Genomic DNA, 12,370 nt, shown 5'->3' with positions numbered 1-12,370 from the left:
GCACCCACAACCCGCCCCAACTCCAAACCATCCCCCTCCAATCAGCAGGAAGGCGGAGGGTGAGGACCCTGCCCAGATTCTCTCAGGCCTTGACTCAGGTCCTGGCAGGTTCTCAAGAGGGCCAAATAGGGCCGGGGCTCCTGGCGTTCTGTAAAGTGTGGGCCGGAGCCGCAGGGATTGGCAGCAGGGCTGAGGTCTTTGCAGATGCGCTGACACAGGCATGGATTTCAGGGAACGGAGTCCAGGTTCCCACTCTTTTTGAATCATTTGCAGATAAAATCCGGAAGACTCACAACCAAGCCCAGCTGAGTCACCAGAGCAGTCAAGCCATGCCTGTAAGAGCTCAATATCTCAGTCCCAAACTCAGGAGCAGGAGAAATGGACCTGCCTCTTAGTTTCTTCATCTAAACTCGATCTCGACTTCAAGTCCCCTTCCCAGGGTCCAGGCCTCACTCCTAGACCTTTCAGGACGCCTCCCCCACTCCAGGGGGGCCAGCTGTGTGGGAGGCGCCTTAGGCAGAGACAGGGCCACACAGGCCAGGAAAGGGGCTATGCTGGCCAGAGCCGTTCCCCACCCCTGTCCGTGAGGGAGGGAGGCCTGAAATCAGTTTTTCGCAGGTCCTTCCTCCTTTCGCCTCCAGTGGCCAACCTTGAGGACATCAGCTGACCACCAGGGAAGGTTCTGCGTGAGGGAGCGTGACCACCCCACCCGGTTTGTCAGAGACGGAAGGATTTCCCGGGACACAGGACTCTCAATCCCCAAACTGGGAGGATTCCAGGTCCACAGGGCAAGTTGGTCTTCCGAGCGAAGGCTCTTAATGTGTTACTTCTTGTTTATGTTAAATACATTCTATTTTCTAGAATAGCTCTGAGCTTACAGAAAAGCTGAGAAGTCACACACAGAGTTTCCCCACGCCCTGTACTCAGGGTCTCCTAGTCCTAACCACTTATGTCCGTCCCACTTAAAGAACCAGCACTGGGACAGTGTTACTCACTACGGTCTGTACTTTATTCCAAAGTTCTCAGTGCTCTCGTTTGGCTCTGAAATGTCACCCAGAGGCATCGGAGGGAGGTGGTAACCCCTGTAAGAGGTGCGGCCTAGAGGAGGTCCTCAGTTCACTGGGGACAGGCCCTCCAAGGGACTCGTGGGATCCCGGTCCACCCCTCCTTCTCTCTTCTGCTCTCCGAACATGAGGTCAGCAGCTTTGACCTGCACCTGCTCCTGACACGCCCTGCAGTCCGACTATTGTCCCAACAGCAACAAGGCCGACTGATGAGGGGCTGCAACCTCCAAAACTGTAAGCCGAGGTACACTTTTCTCTTTCCAAGTTGGTTACCTTCACTGACTACCCCATTCTCTGAGGGTAAAGGGAGAGCGGGTGACAGCAGCCTTAACCGTCCCTGCTATTCTCTTCCTGCTCCAGGATCCCACCCAGGTAACACACCTACCTGCCACGTCTCTTTGGGCTGCTCTTGGCTGGCCTACCTTCTCCGACTTTCCCTCTCTTGGATGACCTTGACAGCTTTTAGCAGTTGTTTTGCGATATTGCTTTCAATTCTCATACAAACTTTAAGGGACAAACCTTATTGTTCCATTTTACAGAATGGAACAATTCTTTTTATTGTTCCAGCAGAGTCAAATGGGAATGTGTGTTTCCCCTGGGGGTCAAGGATTCCCTCATAGCATCGAGAATAATAGCGATCACGTAACTACTTATGGTGTTCCACGTACCTCGCCAAGAAGCCCAGACATACCGGTGCATCCTCATGACCGCCTTGTGATAGAAACACTAACATTATATCCACTTTACACATAAGAAAACCGAGGCCCAGGGAGATGAAACCCCTAGCCCAAGTCACACAACAAACAGTAGAGTGGGGACTCAACCCAGCTTCCACAATCCTCTATGCTCAGCACTTCTGGGAAATTCTTCCTCCCTATTGGAGATGGCACAGTTTTGAGGACTATCTCACACACACACACCGTGGAAGATCTACAGCAGGCTCCCAGACTTGATCACACACATGCACCAGCCATGATCTTGTTAAGATGCAGGTTCAGTGGGTCTGGGGTGGGACCTGAGAACCTGTAGTTAAACTAGAGGAAGTAGGCAGAATTCCTAGGTCCCTTGTGGGTCCCCAACTGCCACCAGGTCAGGAAAAATCTCAGCACTGAGATATCCCAGACGCTATCACTCTGGACAACCAATTGGCAACTCCAACCTCTCTGGCAGGGTTTGTTAAAAAAAAAAAAAAAATGTAATTAGCCCAGGTGAGGCTCATTAGAGCCAGCCTGGAATTCCGCCAGCACTACCAGGCGCTGCGTGCCAGCCCCTTGATTTTAATATCAATGGCGCTGCTGACAAGGAAGCTGGAGGCGGGCTGGGGCCGGGAGGAAGCTTTGTACCCGGCGGCCCTCCCTCCTCACGGACGGGGCTCTCACCACATGCCCAGGCAGTTGGCTTCGTCGACTCAGCCAGATCATGAGCGAGTCTCCCTTTCTAACAGGCTGGGCCCCAGGTGAACCTAAAAATTAAATGAAGCTCAGAAAATGAGACACTTAGGAGAGCCAGGCGCTAATCGCCTCTCCCAGGCTCCGGCTAAGTCCTCATGGCGCGTCCCTTGTCAATTTCCTTGGAATTCCTTTGGGCCTTCCTCAGTGGCAAATGTTTCCCTCTGGGAGCTCAGGGCTCTGGAGTATTTCCACCGGAGGGTCCGGTCCCTGCATGCGTCCTTGTCCTTATGCTGGGCCCTGGAAGCTGAGGTCGTCTCTTCTCCCTGTGAGCTGAGCTCCTTGCACTGATGGATGCTTTGAGGATGAGGCTCGGGGCTGTCTCCTGAGCCTCCAGGTTCTGCTCAGACTGACCCCAGCTGACAGTTCTAACCATGGGGCTGCTCCTCACCCCACTCGCCGTCACCGTCCTGACTGGGGGACGTGCCACCGAGGCGCCAGGCCCTGCATTTGGCCTGTGTTCTCCAGTTAATGCGGGCGATGAGGAATGTCACTCTCACAATATTGAGAACAAAACTGGCTTAGGTTAAACAGCTCTCTGGGAGCCGTCCTGGCTGCTGGGCCCCGGAGCTGACCACTGAGCTCCACCACCCAGCTCCTGGAGATGGGTAGAAAGGGCTCACCTCCTATTTTGCTGTCAAAAGCCAAGAGCTGGCCGTTGATCCTACATGAGAGTGAAAGGGTGACCAAGAGAGAAACGGAAAGCAGGAGGAAGGACGGAAGAGGAAATCGGGTAAATTCACCAAAAAATGCCCTTGTGGATGTGAGTGAGGAAAAAAAAAAAAGGTAGCCGTGGCACTGTATCCGTGTGAAGCACCGAAGAGGATGAATTCCGACTGGCTCTGCACGTGCTGAGCCCAGAAAAAGCGGCCCTACTGGGACAGGTTAGAAATGAAGTTTATGACCCTGGCTTTCTCTCACCCCTAAAAACGGAACCCATGCTATGCAAAAATTCCATAGCCTGGTCATTCGTGTATTTAAGATGTATTTATTGAGTACTGCCTAGGTGTCAAGAAACAAATATTTTAAAATATGTATGTATTATATTTACATAACATAATATATATTTATATAATAATATAAATAATATATATATTTATATAACATATATATGAATAACACAAAGCAAATGGACCAGCGGCTGGAAGGACAGTCACCCAGCAGGTGCAACGCACTGGGATCCGCGTGACAGTCTGGGCCTGGGAGACCTATTTGGGTGCAAGCAACAGAACTGACTCTGGAGGGTCCTGGCAAGTCCATCATGCCTTGAGGGCCAAGAGGACACCTCGTGCAGACGCAATCAAGGACAGATCCTGGAGAAGCAGCTTCAGGTGAGACTCAAGGAAGAAGCCCAGGCATCCCAGGGATAAAGCGTAGACAGGTGGCTGGTGGGAGCCGAGTCGGGGCCGGCAGAGTGAATGGGAGGCGGGAGCTGCATGCAGGGAAGAGGACGGGACAGAGAGAAGCCTTCCACCGGGTCACTGAAGAGCCCGTCCGTCGCTGCTGGACACCTGGAAAGAGCTGCTGCCAGTGAAGAGGCCGTCCTGGGGAAACGTGGCCGGGGACTCCCACGCAGAGGACCCCTCCCTCGTCTCCCCACGTGGAAGACCTGGGAAGAGGTTATGGGACATCGGTGGAAGGAGGCTGCGGAGATCAGAACTCCTTCCTCCACGGCGGGCGTCTAGCCAGCAGGTCATGAAGCCGCCTGGTGGGAACTGCTTCACTCTGGGAGAAAGCCTCCGGGTTTCCATGACTCAGAGCGATCTGCAAACGAATTCACCAAATGAGAGTTCGCGGAGTGTACATTTGTAAATCTGATCCCCCTGCCCGCCCGCCCCATTACATTGATTACATCTTTCATCCCCAAGAACGAGGCCAAGAGCCTCCTCCCTGCCCCTCCTCCCCTCCCCTGTAATCCTCACCCCTCATTTCTCTCGTCTCCCCACACCTCAGCATCCTGCCACCCCGAAGGCAGTGGCATGATCCCCGCGGCTCCCAGGGAGTTCATTAAAAGCCTCCACCCACCCCATTGCCCACCAGGCACTCCCAGCAGCCCCCGGGGCCATGGCGGCGGCAAGAGCAAGCCAGTCACTCAGGAGGGTGGCCCACCCTGAGGACAGGGACCCCCTCACACAAATGAGAGGAGCCAGCAAACAGTTAATGGTTTAATCCTTTACAGAAAAAGTCAAGGCAGACTTGTGATGCTTGATGTTAATGAAGGTGTCACACATTGTCTAGAGAAAGTTGTGCCTGGCAATCTTCCCTTTTTCGGATGCCTACCCCAGTGACATTTCATCTCACATCCACCTTAATGAAATGCATAATTAACATATTCTAATTGTGCTGAGCGCTGCGATGATTTTGACAGAACTCACTTTCCATGTCTAATTTGATGCTAATTTAATCTGTTCCTCTCCCGCTGACATGACCTTTCTTGATTGAGTTTCACTGAGGAAATTTTTTGATGGATTGATTTATCAGCATTGCAGAGACAACAAAGGCTCAGAGTGCACGACAGAAAATAGGGAGGGACCGGCCCTGGGAGCCAGCGCGCTCTGAACTTGCCGGCTGGAATGTCCTCTTTCCAGAGACGGCTTGTCTGATCTACTGATGGAATTTGAGAAATGTGACATCTGTTTGTGGGTTTGATCTCTCGATAAAGACAGTAAATATCTTATTGTGGTGGGGGAGCTTTGCCTGGAGAACTTCTCTAGGGCTGTTGGGAGGAAGGAAACATGGGCTTCTCCTGTCCACAAGAAACATCAGGCAGGTTCCTTCCCCCGCGGTGCCTGTTGCTGCCTGGATTCCTGGCTGCAGGGTTTGGTCAGCTGGCTTCAACCTGCAGACAGTCCGAGGCAGGAAAGTGTCCGTCTTAACTCATCATGGAGAAGCGGTGCATCCCCATGGATCACTGACTGTGGGTTTCCTCCTTCCAGGTGTCCTGTGAACAGCTGGAGAGGGAAACCTGCATCTTAGAACGTGTTTGTGGAATTCTCCCCAAAGTCTGCCCAGCACACGGGGTCTCGAGTCTACTGGGATAACATCCCTCTGTCAGTTCCGGGTCTATGTGGAGGTCTGTGCTCAGGACACATGGTGACCATCTTGGAGTTTCCTGGTCCTCACGGTCCAGTGGTTGAGGGATGTTCGTGTTTCCTGCTGTGGGCACAGATTCTGCTTTTGCCCCTGGTCTGGGAGAGCAGTCCCTCCCTGCGTCTTGATAAAGGGCTGGGCCAGGCTTTCTCAGCTCTGGTGCTGCTGGTCTTTGGGACCAGCTTGTTCTTTATGGCGGGGGCGGGGAGCCTCCTATGCATTACAGGACGTCAAGCAGCATCCCGGCCCACTAGACGCCAGTAGCATTCTCTCTTCCTGAGTCCCGTCCACTACGGATGTCTCCAGACTTGGCCACACGCCCTTGGAGGACAAAATCGTCCCGAGAGAAGACCATGGAGGTGGAGGACCAAGTGGCAATGCGAGTGACCCCCACACTGCATTGCTTGGGTTCCCCTCTGTGCCAGGTCACCCCCAGCTGGACCTTGCCTGACCCACCTAGCCACAAGCCCCACTCACTCCTCACTTAACTTCTGTTTTTATCAGAGTGAATATGAATACACTGCATGAAATATTGATTTATTTATTGTCTGTCTCTCCTCACTAACCTGTAAGCTCCATAAGGCTAGGACCTTGTCAGTCTCTTTTTAAATTGTGATAAATACGCATAACATAAAACTCATCATTGCGACCATTGTAAAGTATACACTTTAGTGGTTTTTTGAACGTTAACAATATCTGTTCCCACCACAACTTAGTTCCTTAACACTTTCCTTGCCCCAGAAGGAAACCCCATACCCACTAAGGAGCTGTCCCATTCCCCTCCATCTGACCCTGGAATCCGCTCCTCTGCTTTCTGTGTTTATGGATTTGCCCATTCTGGACATTGCATATAAACGGAGTCACATAATAAGTGGCCTTTTTTGTCTAGTTGTTCCTCGATAAATTAAATATGGACTATGATAAACTAGGATACAGCAATCCACTGCCCAAAAGAACTGAAAAGAAATGGGAATTTTAAAAATAAAACAGAAAAGTGCGTATGCCTGTCCAGAGAAGCCCTATTCTCCAGGCTGCAAGGCACCCGCCTGCTGCTGAGCCCATCAACATGGGGTGGCTTAGTCTTTGGCAAGAGAGTCACGTCAGGAGCGAGGTGTGGCCGCACGAGCCCTGGCCCGTCTTTCCATGGTGCCTCTGCAGTGGCAGGAAGAGCACCTGGTGCTTAGAAGTTACCCCGTAAACACAGGGGGCCCTATGACAGGTACGCAAAAAAAGCGCACTGGGGCTCAAACCCTGGTGATAAGCAGATGTGGCAAGGGACATCGACACTGTTTCTTTCATGATGGGGAAAAGAAGAAGGAGAATAGAACCCCAAGTAATAAGGAAAAGAATCCCGGCACTGAGCTGGACACTTTTTTTTTAATTCACTAGTTGGTGGAAAATGGTAGCATCACAGAGGCTGGCGGGTTATGAGGGTGTCATGAAGGATACTAAAACTCCTGGCTTTGTTTCATTCTGCTCCACGTAGGGGTCTAGCCCATCCTCCTCAGAGCCGCTCTTGGAAGCAACGTGCTCAGGGTGTTCACAGTAAATAGATGTTTTCCTTTACAATAGTCCCCAGGGATGGAATGGGGGACATTTATTCCAACACAGTTGCTGTGACTGCAGAGATTTTTGCAAAATTTCTTCAGGAGCTGTATGATGAGCCCCACAAGGATAGCAAGCTAACGAGATCATAATCATTATAATTACACTTCATCATAGATCAAAAGCAGTTTAACTCAGCAAAATGACCTGGCCTGCTTCACTGTCCTTTATTCTAAATGGCTTCTGGCTTCATGCAAAGGCTAAGTCTCTCTGCCAAGTTCAACTGGACAGTGTACCCAGTTGTGCACCCCAAAGGCAGTTCACAAGGCGGGGCCTGGTCTCTGGGGAAGCCTCCTTGGGTCTGAATTCTTGCTCTGCCACTAACTGAGAAACTATGCCTTAGTTTCCTTATCTGTAAAATTGCATAGTAATCATCCCACTTCAAAGAGTTTTCTGGAAGGTTAAATGAGTACATAACACATGTGCCTGAACATAGAAAAGTCCTGTAGGTATGAGTTTTTCTTATGAGAAACATTTCTGAGTCTTTTCAGATATTGTGTGGTTGCCCCAGGTGAGGTCTAAAAGGGACTCTAGTTGCTATTTTCAGAAATAATTACTAGTAAGAAATCAGATGGACAGTTTTAAGGCACATCTTCAACGATGCATATTCGTTTACATTGTCATTATGATACATTACCACAAAGATAGCGTTCTAACACAAGTTGTATCATCTTTCAGTCATGGAGGTCAGAATTCGAACTTGATTTCACACAGTTAAAGTCCAGGTGGCAGCAGGTGGGCTCCTACTGGGGACTCCAGGGGACAATCGGCCTCCTCACCTGTTCAGTTTTTAGAGACCACCTGCGTTTATTGGCTTGTGGTCTCTTCCTCGAATGATTCCAGCTTGTTTGGCCATCAAATCCTCCCAAAGGCTTTGAACCTTCTACCTGCCTCTTATAAGACCCTTGGGAGGACATTGGACCCACCTGGACAAGCCAGGACAACCTCATCTCAAGATCTTTAATCAAGTCACGAAGTCCTTTCCCATGTAAGGTAGCCTTTCACAGGTCCAGCGAGTTAGGATGTGGACAGCTTGGTGACTGTCCTTCAGTTCATCGCCAGTGACTTTTTTAGAGGGAGAGTGGTCCTGGGTTATCAATTCCCTTCCACCCATCCGTGCAACACAATTTGGAGGTGCAGTTGGAAACCAGGTGGATTGGGAGCTCTAGGACCGACCCGCGGTTCTCTGCCTCGGTGGCTTCGTCAGGGCTTTGCTGTTTGGCCAGCAACCCCAGGCTAACTCCATGCCCACGCCACCTTGGAGACAATCCATTAGTGAGTCTGATCACGACTTTGCATCCTGACTTGATACGTGTAAACTCGCACACGTCCTGCACACTAGCGGCCACACCAGGAATGTTAGCGGTCTGTTCTGAGACATTCTTGAACCACTTAGAATAGTGCCCAGTGTCTCCGGACAATAAATGAATAAATACTTGTGTCAGTTAATGAGGGCTTGACCTTGAGACTTGCACAGCGTCTGAACACAATCACAGTTTTTCACAAAGATGACTCATTGTTTCCATTTTGCCAATATTCCACCTGAAAGACTCCTTATTTCTCTGAACACTGTCATAACCTGTGGTCATTCTGAAACGTCATGGTTTTCCCATCTGAAACCACTGGAGAGACTGAGAAAGAAGGATGCGTCGAGCAACACCTGCTCTCCAAATCTTTTTCATTAAAATAGTTCACGTCAATAAAATCCCGAGCGGTTTTGATAAGCCAGTATCCTGGGGACAAGGCTGTTGTGAAATGGGTTACTTAGAGGTGCCAGGCATACATTTTGGCCTCAGAATGTTGCTGGGCATTTTTTCTCTTTGTCAGTCTAAAATAAAAATGTAGCATTTCAATTGCAACCCATTAGAAAGAAGCAAAGAAGGGCCGATTTTGCATTTGAGCCACAAATTGGACAAGAATAATTTTTGTCAACTTCTGATCTGCCCATACTCGTGTTTTTTCTTTTTTTTCTTTTTTAATAAACGAAATACTCATTACTTCACTGTTTTTCCTTATTGAGTGAAAAGACTTTACTTTTTCCTGTCAGCAGCGTTTTATCCAAAATCAGCTATAGAATAGAATATTAAAAATGGGGAAGTGGAAATGACATTTCCTTTGAACTCCAAACAAATTGCAAGTTTCAAAAAGTCTGACAAAATAGCACAGTATTATGGCGTGAAGAATTTATGATGGAGGAAAAAAAATGAAGAAAACGAAATTTTTTTTTTTTTTTTTTTTGCAAATTGGATTTTAATAGCACTTACCTCCAGTATGTTCATTTAGTGTTTACAAGTATGAATTGATTCTCTGTCAATAGAAATGTTACTCCAGGTCATATAAAAAAATCAACTCAATTATCACCAGGTGCAGGGGTGCACACCTGTCATCCCAATGACTCAGGAGGCCAAGGCAGGAGGATCATGAGTTCAAAGCCAGCCTCAGCAACTTACAAGACCCTAAGCAACTTAGAGAGACCCTGTCTCAAAATAAAATATTTTGAAAAAGGGCTAGGGATGTGGCTCAGAGGTTAAGCATCCCTGAGTTCAATTTCCTGTACCAAGAAAAAGAAAGAAAAGAAAAAAATTAACTCAATTATCAATTTGAATTTTAAAGGCAATTTGCGGGTGGGTAGGCAGAAGTCTAAAGATGTTCTTCTGCAATTCCTGTTCCACGTGAATTCAGTCAAACCATAATCTAGGTATAGCTGTGAAGGGATTTCACATGGAATTAAAATATCAAATCAGATGACCTTAAAATACAGAAACGACCCACCTCAGGTAGATCTGATCCAACCACGCCATCCCTCTAGAAGAGAGGTGTTTTCTTCAGCTGTTGGCAAAAGGAGAAGACTGAGGGATCACTGGCATCAAAAAGAAAAGAGGAAGGAAATTGGGAACAGAGAAATTTAAATTCAAATCCTCCACTTACTTGTTTTATGACCTTTCGCAAGTTTCCTAACATCCTGTACTTCTGTTTCTTAATCTGTACTATGAGCCACTCCCTAAATTTATTGGGAGGAACTAAAAGAAAGGACATTAAACAGTACAGTGTCTGATGCATGCTATGTGCACCTGACAAGATAACTATAACTATGTTTAAAAATCATGCCATTTGTGAGATTATCATTCACCGACTCTTAACATGAATTCTTATCCTAAAACCATGTCAGTGTTCAGAAATCAGCACAGGAAAGCACAAAGTAAATACAGAGTTTTGCGCCATGCACAGAGCTCACTCCTTCTTTCTCAATGTGCTGCAGAGCTGGCCAGCTCTCTGGGTGTTCAGAAGTCCTGACCTTTATTACCACGCCACTCTCAGAAAACTTAGCAACCTGTCTAATGTTGAGTTGATAATGGCCAACCATGACTCAGCTTCATGTGTACTTCATTGTCAGATTTGGATGCCCTAATTCTCTTCAAAAAGTTAGAAATTCCAAGAATCAACTTTAGAACGGATGGAAGGATAAGTCGGGGGTGAGAAATCCTTTTGGGATGACTGAGAATTGGCCTGCTGGGGTGTGTCCAGCGAGTGACATCCTCTGTGGTTGGCATTCTCTGTGGTTATGTGAACCTGCCCAGTTTCTCCACTGACCACCCTAAAGGGATTTCTCCATGTGTCCTTTTTTAAAAATCATATAAATAACTTGCATAACTGAGAAAAATAATATTAAATCATGTTCATTTAGAAAGGAATAGAAAAAAGGAAAATCAAAATAGAAAAAATATAAACCTATTATCAGTAGAAACTGATGGTCAAGGAATGTTGGTAAAGGAGGGAATTCTGATTGGTAAATCTGGAGGAGGGAGCCTAGGAGATGTCCCCTGAGGCTTTCTTGGCATAATAAGCCCCTGTGACCCTGGAAGTGTAAGTAGGGTTTAGTTGGTGATGGAGATTAAGGAAGGAGAAAAGTAGTTACCCTGTCCCAAGGTCATATCTTGGCATTGCACCTGCCCACTGCCAATATTTGGGTTTGTAAATATTTATCATGTGTGTGTACATCTGTGTTATAGAATTCCTTATTCCTTATTTTATTCCTTATTTTATATTGATTTGCAAGGTGATTTTTCCTAACTTAAAACTGAACAACCTACCCACACCATTAGATATTCTATGTTCATTATTTTTTGTTTTGGGGTTTTTTTAATTTTTATTTTTACAGACTGCATTTTGATTCACTGTACACAAATAAGGTACAACTTTTCATTTCTAGGGTTGTGCACAATGTAGATTCATACCATTCATGTAATCATACATATACATGGGGTAATACTGTTTGTCTCAGTCTACTATCTTTCCTTCCCCCACCCCTCCAGTCCCATTTCCCTCTACACCATCCAAAGTTCCTCCATTCTTCTCTTGCCCCCCACCTGCCACCTGCCCCCATTATGTATCATCATCCACTTATCAGAGAAAACATTTGGCCTTTGGGTTTTTGGCCTTGGCCTATTTCACTTAGCACAATATTCTCCAACTCCAACCATTTACCAGCAAATGCCATAATTTTATTCTTCTTTATGGCTGAGTAATATTCCATTGTATATATATACCACAATTTCTTTATTCATTCATCAGTTGAAGGGCATCTAGGTTGGTTCCACAATCTAGCTATTGTAAATTGAGCAGCTATGAATATTGACGTGGCTGTGTCACTGTAGTATGCTGATTTTAAGTCCTTTGGGTATAAACCAAAGAGTGGGAGAGCTGGGTCAAATGGTGGGTCCATTCCAAGTGTTCTGAGGACTCTCCATACTGCTTTCCAGAGTGGCTGCACCAATTTGCAACTCCACCAGCAATGTATGAGTGTGCCTTTTTCCCCACATCCGTGCCAACACTTTTTATTGCTCGTGTTCTTAATACTAGTCATTCTAATTGGAATTAGATGAAATCTTAGGGTGGTTTTAATTTGCATTTCTCTAATTACTAGAGATGATGAGTACTTTTTCATATATTTGTTTATCACCTGTATATCTTCTGTGAAGTGTCTGCCCAGTTACTTTGCCCATTTATTGATTGGGTTCTTTGTATTTTTGGTGTAAAGTTTTTTAAGTTCTTTATAAATTTTGGAGATGAGTGCTCTGTCTGAAGTGTGTGTGGAAAAGACTTTCTCCCACTCTTCAGACTCTCTTTTCACATTGTTGATTGTTTCCTTTGCTGAGAAGAAAC

Source organism: Sciurus carolinensis, chromosome 2 (assembly GCF_902686445.1).
Source record: "Sciurus carolinensis chromosome 2, mSciCar1.2, whole genome shotgun sequence".
Classification (NCBI taxonomy): domain Eukaryota; kingdom Metazoa; phylum Chordata; class Mammalia; order Rodentia; family Sciuridae; genus Sciurus; species Sciurus carolinensis.
The sequence above is the reverse complement of the archived record's forward strand: the minus strand, read 5'-3'. Positions refer to the sequence as shown.